This window comes from Malus domestica, chromosome 05, assembly GCF_042453785.1.
Source record: "Malus domestica chromosome 05, GDT2T_hap1".
NCBI lineage: Eukaryota > Viridiplantae > Streptophyta > Magnoliopsida > Rosales > Rosaceae > Malus > Malus domestica.
The window spans coordinates 39,415,604-39,427,519 of NC_091665.1; the positions used below are offsets into that span (position 1 = coordinate 39,415,604).

The 11,916-nt window shown below is 41.6% G+C and overlaps 1 long non-coding RNA gene and 1 pseudogene across 1 annotated transcript; one reads left to right on the forward strand and one right to left on the reverse strand.

Moving 5' to 3' along the window:
• Window positions 1-340: 340 nt before the first annotated feature.
• Window positions 341-1,585, reverse strand: LOC139195786 (uncharacterized). The gene is made up of 2 exons (XR_011580753.1): window positions 1,524-1,585; window positions 341-755 (listed from the first exon to the last, which is right to left on the reverse strand). It is a non-coding gene; the product is annotated as an uncharacterized lncRNA (long non-coding RNA).
• A 5,135-nt stretch (window positions 1,586-6,720) lies between these two features.
• LOC103419865 (wall-associated receptor kinase 5-like) lies at window positions 6,721-9,156 on the forward strand (annotated as a pseudogene).
• Window positions 9,157-11,916: the final 2,760 nt, after the last annotated feature.

Genomic DNA, 11,916 nt, shown 5'->3' on the forward strand with positions numbered 1-11,916 from the left:
CAAACAAGCCTTGCATGTAAGAAGTGGCCCAACATCAAAAACTAATTTCTTCTTCAAAAGGATTTGCATGGAATTTAGGGTGTGTATCAGAGCATTTGGTGGGGGATGTATACCAATTGTTTGACTGGTTAAATGTTGTGTATTGGCATTTAATGTTTGGACGTTAGACTTTGATACTTTCTGAAGCTAAATAAAAAATGAGTTTGGAAGATCCTGAGTTGGTAAGGAATGTAAAATACAGTAGAACATTGATAATTAATATTTGTTAAATTAATAATTTTGGTCGATCCCAATTGGAAATAAATGTTAGATTAAGAAGTTGATGGGGTTTGAACCCACCTTGTGGTGCAACAGCAACAACAACGCTTCTCTCTATTACTGTGGTACAAGGTCACTTGTAATTCTCTCTCATCTTTCACCCTTTCCAACTTCTCTCTCTATGGCCTCGTTTGACACGCCCCGACCCTGATATTCCCTGAATACCAGGATAGACACGTGCTGGCCGACACCCGAGGGTGACGAAAGCCATTAATTGATACAAAAGCTAAGTATAAGAAATAAATAAGGGTTAGAAATTTAAAATACGAAGAATTAATAATTTTAGGAACGTGCTCAGAGCATACAACTAACCTAATCACTAAAAAGGATTAAGATAAAATTGGATGAATAAGGAAGTGGGTCCTACATCGAGAGGATCCGAAGATGCTACTGCGGAAGTGTCTTCATGCCGGGATTAGGTGCCTTGATTCTAAGTCCTGAATGGGGGCGCAAAACAAAGGTGAGTGGGCCAAGTTCATATATATAATAATAATAAAACAATTATCAAGATATTAACCCCCACAGTTTATATATAATGAAAACTACTAGCATAATAAGTGATGGATTTAATGAAAATCCTAGCATGCCAAATATCTCAAAAGCCATATCGCGGAAACGCATCGCGGAAATCAAAACAGTAAACGTATCATAAATCGTCTCGTATAACGCGGTGTGCTGCTAGAAAGATCACTGAATAAATATAACTCCCGGCCCAATGCCTGCACCTCAATCTCTGTGCCCGTAGCCAGAGATAACTCCCTCCCGGCCCAGTGTCTGTCACCGTGTCCCTCAGCCTTTCGCTAGGGATTATTTCTCCCGGCCTACCTGCCAACACCAGATCCTCGCCCCAGGCGGCATAGTGCCCACTAGGTACGCACAAATAGTTACGTCTCTCTTAAATAACCACTTCATAGCATAGGTTACCGATCATCATCTACACTATAAAGAGGGGTTCAAAAACATGTTCTAGCATCCTATCGTCATCTATCAGATAGTCTACCAGTTCATGGTTTTTATAGAAAATATGATATATATTAAAATATAGCTCAATATAAGCTAACAATTATTTCCTCACCAAAACACGAGACGAAATCAATAAATTGAGTAAACAGGATTGATATAAATCAATTCATAAAATTCGTAGGCATGCTAATCATTTATGCAATTACTATTAAATCATGTAATTTTAGAAGGGGTTCACTCACAATACTTAGTTGCCAAAAGCTGCGCCACTAGTAAAGACGGAAACGTCACAATAATTGCCCCTAAGCACATAAAGAGTACAATAATTAAAACTATATAATAGCAATTGAATTTGGGAAAATGGACATTGGAAATGGATTCAGAACGTCGAATTACCCTAAGAAGGGTCCCGGACGAAAACCCGAAAAGTCAACCATAAAGTCAACGTTGACCGAGGGTCAACGATCAAATTAGGTCAAACGGATTTTAGGCTTGAAATCCGGATTAGGGTTTAGGTTTAGGTTAAGTAGGGTTAGGACCTATTGGGTTTTGAACTAAATAAAATAAGGGAATTGGGTTGGATGGGTTAGGCCCTAATAGATTTTAGAAACCTAGGGTTTTTGGGTTAAAAGGGTTTAGGATGGAAAAATTGGGGTTTGGGCTTTAGCCCAAACACACACACTAAAAGCACACACACACATGCACGGCATGCATGTGCATGCATAAACACACACACACACATGCCTAAGCATACCCACACACACACACGAGCACAAGGCCCTAAGGCCTCACAAGGGCAGGGCTTTAAGCCCCTTTAAATCAAAACCGGTCCAAGGCCATTTATATAAGGCCCGAGCCCTTTTTGGGTTTTAAAACCAATAAACAAAACTTAAAAACTAAAGGGGCTAGGGTTTTAGGCTTAAGACAACACGGGCCTAAGGCCCGAGGGAGAGGGAAAGGCCGGGTGGCCTGTTGCCAAGGAAGAAGAAGGCCGGAAATTCGGCCGGAAAACCACCCCACTTTAAACGGTCATAACTTTGTTACTACTCAACGAAATCAAGCGAGACAAAAAAAAAAAGTTGTATTCCTTGAAGAGACGAAGAGAATGGTACCTCACACGACGTCTAACTCGCCGTTTTTTGGCCGAAAAATTCCTCGAAAGCCTCGGAGGTCGCCGGAAACTGGGTAAAATTCAAATGAGTATAACTTCTTCAATACGCCATTAAATTGAGTAAAACAAAAATGAAAGTTATAGTACTCGACGAGACGAAGAGATTGATACCTTTCACTAGGGCTGGAAAAAAATCCCAAAAATCCCAAACCAAACCAAAAAAATCCCGATCCCAAACCAAAATTCCCGAAATTTTCGGGACGTAATCCCAAACCAAACCGAAAGTTTCGGTATGGGATTCGGTATTGCATTTCATTTTTTCGGTATTCCCATACCGAACCGAAAAAAAAAATATATATATATATATAATTTTTTAATTATAAGAGAATTATTTCAACCGTTGATTGTTTTGGATTTAATCTATGTCGTTGATTAGTTTTTAGGTCAGATCACATTTAAGTTCCTCCGTTCATTCGATCCCTCAAGAATCCAATCCTACGACCAATCCTATTCCTACCAGGCCTATTATCCCTACAATCACCCCCAACAATCCGACCACCAACAACAATACCAACAATACTACAATCCCACCACCACCACCCAGGATTACGCCACCGCCCACCACCACTAATACCATCAAGAACCCATTTCGATTCATCCTCCCGGGGTCCCACTTCCGCCCCAACAGCCACAAACGGCGGATCCTGACCCGACCCATTTGCAGAATGCGTATTACCCACATGGGGTTGCGGAGGATCAGAAGCAGCAGGTGGATTCGAGCTCGGGCTATGGTGGGTTGAATGCAGCGGCCGTGGCAGCGCTTTCGCAGCTCTCGCAGCTTACTGGGAACATCGAGGCGGCCTAGCGGACTGCTCAACCCCCGGTAAGTGGTTGGTTTTCTTATTTCTGGTTTCAATTTAGCATTTTTTGTTATTAGGCACTGGGAATTCTTGTTCTTATAATAATGCGATGCCTTTTCTCTTTATCAGTCCAGTCTTATGAATTTGATGTGTATAATCTACTTGTAGTTCGGGGCATGTTTTCGCATTTAATTTGATATGTAGAGTGTGAACTTTGTTTTAAAACATGTTATATATTTTCTCGAATGTCTTCTTTCATTTGGTGAAATTCGGGTGGGGGTGAATTTATGGAACTTTTGGCTTTCGATATGAAGGTTATATCTTGACAAAATTCGTGCTATTTAGTTTTGACTGTAAGTAGATAAGCAAAAGGAGTGGAACTTGAGTCGCAGAAACTGAAGGTCATGTCTTCTTGACAAAATTCGTGCTATTTAGTTTTGGCTTTCGATATGAAGGTCATGTCTTCTTATTTGATTGAATCAAGTTAAGCCCATATGGGGCTGTTACATTCAGTGGGCACGGCCCAATATTAGGTTTTTGTCCAATTGGACCAATATTAGCTTTTTTTGTCCAAAAGCCCAAAATTATTTTGGGATTCCCGATTTGTCCCGAAATCCCGAAATTATTTCAGGATTCCCGAAAATTGGGATTCCTGAAAATTTGGTTTGGGATCGGTATTGAAATTGGGATTCCCGAAAATTTCGGTATGGGAATCGGGACAAGAGTTTCGGTATGGGATCCCATACCGAACCACCCCTACCTTTCACGCCGGCCAACTCGCTGTGGTTTGGCCGGAAATGACCTCGAAAGCCGTCGGACTCGCCGGAGGTTATTTTCTTGGTTTCGCCGAGTTGCGCAGAGGCAAGAGGAAGAGGAAAGGAACGAGGTTTAGATGGTGATTGTGTCTTCCTCGAGCAGGGAGTGCAGCTGGGTGTGAGTGTGGTCATAGAGAAGAGAGGAATAGGGTCATAGGTAAGAGAGGAATAGAAGTAAACGGGAAAAGGAAGAAGGAGAGGAAGAAAGAGAGAAGAGGGCTCGGGGACAAAATCAGGGGGGTGGGTCCGCTCACCATTTAAGACCAAAAACAAATTTTAAAAGGAAGATAAACTCCCAAACTTGATGAAAATACAAAAATACCATTTATGTATATTAAATCCCGAGACGGGTTGTTACATTGTTTGGCAACTCGGACTGTACTGACTATTTCTGTCAGATAGGATAAATAGTCACCGGATAGTACTGACTAAATTAGTCGGGTGTTTGGTGCAGTATCGGACTAATGACCGTATTATTTATATTGTGTTTGGTACTATACCGGATAGGAGGAATTTAAAGTATTATTATTTTAAGATAAACTGTAGAGATTAGTTTTAACCATAAAGTATTATCATGTCTCCCTGGGTGGTCCATTCTTAGCGGCCATAGCAGATGCTTTCTCTGCTTCTATGTCAACAACAATGGCATCAATTTCAGCTTCTTCAAGTTGCTTCAGACCATGATCCTTTGTCATCACAGCAACTTCTATGTGTTTTCCTCCACTCTCGACAACCTCAAGCAAAGCCCAGATTGCAAGCTTTACAGTTTCTTGCCCAGATCTCTCTGCCGCACCCCCCAAACTCCCTCCCTCTCTCTCCTTTCTTCTTCTTCCCCGACTGTTTGCAAGATCCAGTTGTAGAAGAAGCCCAGAGCCTTCGACGCGTGATGGCCAGACCTCGGGGATCTTGTAGCAGAGGAAGACATGGAGGCCGTAGGCGTTGACAGTGCCGGCAAGAATGACGACGGGGAGAACGACGTTAGCGAGAGGGACGACGGCGAGAGGAGATGTCGTGGAAACGAAGTGCGAGAGAGAGGGAAGTGAGCCAGACTAATAATCCATTCATTTTGGAAGGGTTTATTAAGCAGGTGTATACCCGACTAAATAGGCAGACTGACAACCGGCTTCGTATAATTAGTCATATCCGATGCTCTATAGGGTGTGCCAAACAAGGCCTATATGTGAATATAATTAATATATATATATATATATATATATATTTTAATTATTTTTCATGAAGGGGGCTAGGCGGCCTCGGCAACCGCTAGGCGGCTTTGATGGTAAGTTGATTATAACGTCGTTCTTCCGCTGTGGTAATGAGGTTGGACGATTAGGCGACCATCCCAACGGGTTTCGATCTATAATTGCAGAGAAAGAAAGAAGAGGGACAGGACGAGTTTCGATCTACAATTGCAAAGAAAGAAAGAAGAGGGACAAGACGGGTTTCTATAGGGACAGCTTGGCTGGGGAGGGAGGGAGGGAGGGAGGGAGGGATATGCAATTGCAGAGAAATGGGGCGGCTGCTTAGGTAATTAGAGTTAGGGTTTGGTAAAGAAGAAAGAAGAGGGACGGCTTGGCTTGGTGGGGAGAGAGAGAGAGAGAGAGAGAAAGGTAGATGTATCTGTAGAGAAATGGGGCGGCTGTGCTTTAGAAAATTAGAGCTAGGGTTTTTTTGGCTAGGAATTGCATTCCTTTAAAACATGGCCGAATTTGTTTATAATGAAAAACAAAGGCCCAGTTCATTTTCAATGAAAAACAAAGGCCCAACAAATGATTAAAATAAATGGGATGACTAAATGTTACAAAATTAACATAAAAAGTTCTAAAATTTTACTCATATACTTAAATCCGCCTTGACCACCTAGGCGTCCGCCTAGGCGCTAGGCGCTAGCGCCTAGCGTTTTTTAGAACCTTGAATAATAGGCAAGTGCAAGCTGCGCAATAACAGTTTGATACCAAAAAAAAAATTCTTCAAATGTCTTTTTAAGTGTTTTTACACTATGAAATGAAGTTCCGAGATGTTTGTAAAGAGTTTTTTATCCAAAAATTTTACAAAGCTCAGATATAGCAATGGAGAGTTGGATGTGAACCCAAGAATTTAACTGTCAATAATCCAATGCCGAAGATTCCAAGTAGAAATAAAAACTCCTTTTCCCCGTCTGTTTGGTTTCTTCATTTTTAACTCTCTTATATAAATGAAACCTACTGATTATTGGTCTATTATTTGTCTCGACTTTGTCACATAATTATTTGTCATCATTCTTTTGGTTTATAATCAGAGGACTATATGGTCCTTATCTGTCATCACCTTGCTTGGAATGTAAACCTGCAGACAAGAATTAGAGCCGGCTAAGACAACTTCAACCCGGACTGGAATATTAGAGCGTACAAATTAGTCCCGAGAAGGGAGATGTTGGCATGATTGCCATGGTACCTGGGATTCTTATCCAACTGGTCTCCTTCGTGGGATTGTTTGTATTTTTAGCTGCGGTAGCAGCAGCGCAAGCTTTGCCTGGCTGCCCAAACAAATGCGGGAATTTGTCAATCCCATACCCTTTTGGGATATCCGATGGCTGCCAGCTCAGTGATGAATTCCTCATCGTTTGCAACGAAACCTCACAACCCCCCACAGCATTTTTGACAGGAACTGCAATCCCGGTCTCCAACATATCCCTTGACGGCGAGCTACAAATAATGCAGTTTGTAGCAAGAGATTGTTACGTCGAGGGGGTTTATCAGATACCAAAAAAAGCAACACCCCAAGGCTAAAGCTCTTCCCTCCTTACACGATTTCCGGCACGAAAAACAAGTTCATTGCTGTTGGTTGTGACACTTACGCGATCTTTGAAGGAGTGCGTGGGAGCGAAAAGTACGTAACCGGTTGCATGACCTTCTGCGAGAGCTTAGGGAGCATTCGTGAGTCTTGCTCCGGCATTGGGTGCTGCCAGACTTCAATCCCAAGTGGGCTTCAAGTTCGTACCGTGATGATGAGTAGCTACTCCAATCATACGCTTATATGGGACTTTAATCCATGTAGCTATTCCTTCATTGTGGAAGAAGGCCAGTTCACATTTTCTAATAGAAGTTTCCAAGAGCTCGAAAACACAAGCCGGCTTCCGATGGTTCTCAATTGGGCAATTGGGGATGAAGAATGTGATGCAGCTCAAAAGAGGGAGGACTATGCATGCAAGGGAAATAGCACTTGTGTCAGCCCCGTCAATCTGTCCGGCTACTTTTGTCAGTGCTTGCCAGGTTACGAAGGAAATCCGTACCCCCCAGAGGGTTGTCATGGTACTGATCATCTTTTAGATACACCTAATTTATAACTATGTGCCTTAATTATGTGTTAGTGAGTAATCTGTACTCTTTTCAGATATCGACGAGTGTGAGATTTCAAACCGTTGCAGCGCAGGAGCGTGTATAAATTTACCTGGAAATTATTCTTGTGTCTGTCCAAAAGGGTTCAAAGGCGACGGAATGAAAACTGGAACTGGAACTGGTTGCAGCAAAGACAATGGAAGCAATCTTTCCAAAAGCATTCGCTTGCTTATTATTTCATTGGGTAAGTATTTGCATTGGTAGACTATGTAACGGGCGTCGATCAAACTGTGTCACTATGTCAGCAATAAAATGTCGATTCCATTACCGTAGGCAACACAATATGGATGTGTATTGATTCTTTAATCTATAAACGGATGTCCTGCACAAAAAAATTCGGATTAAATGCATGCTATTGCTATATTATCATGTAGATCGTAATAAATTGAAGTCTAATTTGGTGGTGAATTGCAGCTGTGACAGTAGCCTCCTTGATTTTCCTGGTGGGAGGTTCATGGACCTACTGGGGAATGAAGAAAAACAACTACATCAAACTCAGAGAAAAGTATTTCAAAGAGAATGGTGGCATGTTGTTACAACAACGACCCGCGAGTCGCCAAGGAGGATTGGTGGAGACAACAAAAATCTTTACAGCAGAAGAACTTGACAAGGCTACAGGCTACTACGATGACAGTAGAGTCCTCGGCGAAGGAGGCTACGGTACAGTTTACAAAGGAATACTACCAGATAATGAAGTGGTTGCCATAAAAAAGTCGAAAATCGGAGCTTCAATCCAAAGTGAGCAGTTTATAAACGAAGTTATTGTTCTTTCTCAAGTCAACCACAGAAATGTGGTGAAGCTACTGGGTTGCTGTTTGGAGACACAAGTGCCTTTACTAGTTTACGAGTTCATCACCAGGGGAACTCTTTTTTATCATCTTCATAACGTAAAGAGCAAAGAATCGTCGCTTTCGTGGGAGTTACGACTGAAGATCGCAGCTGAAACTGCCGGAGCACTAGCGTACTTGCACTCCTCCACTTCCATGCCAATCATACACCGAGATGTGAAAACAACAAATATATTATTAGACGAAAATTACACAGCAAAAGTGTCGGACTTCGGAGCTTCGCGATTGATTCCTCTAGATCAAGCTCAAATCACAACTCTAGTGCAAGGGACGCTAGGGTACTTGGACCCTGAATACTTCCATTCAAACCAGCTGACAGAAAAGAGTGACGTCTACAGTTTCGGAGTTGTTCTTGTGGAGCTGCTAACAAGAAAAGTGGCACTGTCATTTACTAGGCCTGAAGAAGAGAGAAACCCGGCAAACTTCTTCGTTTGTTCCGTGGAACAGGGTCGCTTGACTCAAATTCTCGATGACGACATAGTCACCGACAGAAATCTTGAGACACTGAAAAGAGTGGCTAATCTTGCAAGTAGATGCTTGAGGGTGAAAAGGGAGGAAAGGCCTAGCATGAAAAAGGTAGCAATGGAGCTAGAAGGATACAGACTCTGGCGAAGCATCCACGGAGAACTGCTGATTTCAGTCCAGAGGACACTGATTACTTGCTCGGGCCGCCTTCAATGGCTTATGCTAGAGGTGATAGTTGTTCCAGTACTAGCATAACCATTGGTGCAACTAGTGTGTACGAAGGCATGCAAATCGAAATGTTAATGCGACAGGGTGATGGCCGATAATCCATCGTTTCTCAATAGTGTACATCTTCGAATATAATTAACAGAAAGCTACTCAGGCACACAAGAAATGAAATACATTTCAAGCACAACATATTCAAAATCCCCGGCAGATTGACATTTCTCCGGTGGAATTCACAAACGAGTTCTAACACGAAAATGGTGTCTATAATATATGGAATTTCAAAGCTACAAGTCTCAGGAAAAGCAAGTAATTTGGACAACTCAATCTAATTTGTTTATTCTCAGAAGTCACAAGAATCACCGAGACCAAAATGCTCAACCTGTTCATTACAGCGAAAATCATGATCACGAACCTTGCAATAAAATTTGAAATAGAAATACAAGAGAAGCACAACCTAATCAAATTGCGTTCTTTAAAAGATAAACATTGCTCAAGGAGACGAGGGAGTTAAACATAACCGTTGTCATATGTGAAGGTTGAAACAGGAGATCATCTTATCCAACCACTGCAAGATCACAAACAGAACAGATCTTCCCTTCATGGTCCGGAACAAACCGAAAGCTGCAGTACGGGCATGACACATCCTTCTGTCCACAGTAAATAGGCACGTATGTTCCCCCTCAAACCACAAATGGGTTTCTGAAGGCATAGTTTAGCTGGGTTGCATCAGTCATGTTCTATTCTGCAGCTTGCAGGATTTGTCTTGCTGTCTTTGCATGGTTTTCAACGCTGGGGTTGGTCTCCAAAAGTCACCTGGCAAAGTTAGCTGCCGTGTTGAGATTACCAGCCTTATAGCAAACACTCATGGCATTTAGTAATGCTAGCCTCAAGTGAGGGATCTGAAGGTTACGGTGGGTGAAGTAAGCTGCTAGCTCCTGTTGGCGAACCGGATCGCCTTTAAGTTCCCTCCTCTTAATCTCCATCTTCAAACCCAGAACATACTCCTTTACAATGATTATTAATTCTTTTACTTCATCAACCTCTCTCCTTGAATCAACTACAATCAGAGGAATAGTATGCAGAATACCAAGGAAAAGACGTAAATTAAAATCTTCACAACCACAAGAGATTAATGAAACTTCAAGCCATTACCAAAAGTCCCTTTTCAGCTGAAGAGGGTGCCTATTCTTTTATATATATACTATATATATTGTTCTTTATCTAATCTCATTGTGATATTAGTATGTGTTGGGGCATAAAAAGACTTCACTACTTTGGAGATGTTTATCTCACAAAGAAGAATGTAATGCAGTGGAATTGATAGGCAAGAGAAAGAAAGAATACTCAAAGTATTACACAAGATTTTTATTCACTCACAAACTTAGTATAAGAGGAAACACTCAAACACTCTTAGAAGTTTTGTTGCTTCTTCTCACTTCTCACTTGTCACTCTCACTTCTCACTACTTGCTCTCTTGGTTGTTACAAATGGTGTGGATGCCTTCTCCTTTTATAGGCATGGATGGAACCTTGGAGAAGCATGGAAGCATCATGCTAGAGATATCTAGATAATTCCACTACCTTCCTAAGCTAGAATTGTCTACACTAATCTTGTATGTTGGTGGAATCCTCACCATTCTTCTAGACTCTTCCACCAACTTTTGCTAGAATTCTCTAGCATGTGCGTAGATCTTTGTTTGTGCATGGGCTGGATCCATTATCTTTGGGTCAAGACAAGATTACAATTCAACATCCCCCCTTAATCTTGTCTTGTGACGCCGATTGTGTTCCTCAATCTAACAAAGTCTTCTTGCCTGAGTGGTTTGGTGAATATGTCGGCGACTTGGTCTTGTGACTTCACGTATTCCACTTGCACATCCTTTCTTGCAATACATTCTCTTATGTAATGATAGCGAGTATCCATGTGTTTGCTCCTGTCATGAAATACTAGATTATTTGCTAGAGCTATTGCAGACTTGTTGTCGACATAAATCTCTTTTGGCTCTTCTTGTGGCATGCTTAATTCTTTCAGCAAGTTTTTCAGCCAGATTGCGTGATAGACACATGAGGTAGCAACTACGTATTCAGCTTCGCAGGTAGAGAGTGTGATAATCAGTTGTTTCTTTGACATCCATGTGAATGCAATGTTTCCCATGAAGAACACAAATCCAGTAGTGCTTTTTCTATCATCTGAATCTCCTGCCCAATCACTGTCGCTATATTCAGCAAGTTTGTAGTTATCAAAACTTGAATAGAACAAGCTAAAGTTAACAGTACCGTAAAGATATCGAAGAATTTTTTTTGCGGTCTTCAAATGTGTAGTTGTGGGATTCTCCATGTAGCGACTGACTAATTCGACGGCATAGAGAATATCTGGTCTTGTGCAAGTCAAGTAGTGCAAGCTTCCAACTAGACTTTTGAAAAATGTTGGATTTACGCTTTCTCCTTTGTCATGCTTGGTTAGTTTGACTTCGCACTGGTGTGCTTATGGGCTTACAGTCGTCCATTTTGAACTTTTTTAGTACCTCATTTGTGTAGCTTTCTTGGGAGATGAAAATTCCTTCTTCGTTTTGCTTGACTTCAATGCCTAGGTAGTATGCCATCAGCCTGATGTTGGTAATCTCGAATTCTTTAGTCATCACTTTCGTGAACTCTTCATACATGCTTGGATTACTTCCGGTGAAGATTAGATCATCCACATATAAGCACACAATTAGAATATCTCCATCTTTGACTTTGACGTAGAGAGCATGTTCATGAGGGCACTTGGTGAAGTTGTTTTCTTGGAAGTACTTGTTAATGAGACTATTCCATGCTCATGGCACTTGTTTTAACCTATAGAGGGCTTTCTTCAGCTTCAGAACTTTGTCTTCATGCCCTTTGATTTCATAGCTTGGCGGTTGCTGAATGTAGACTTCTTCTTCAAGGACTT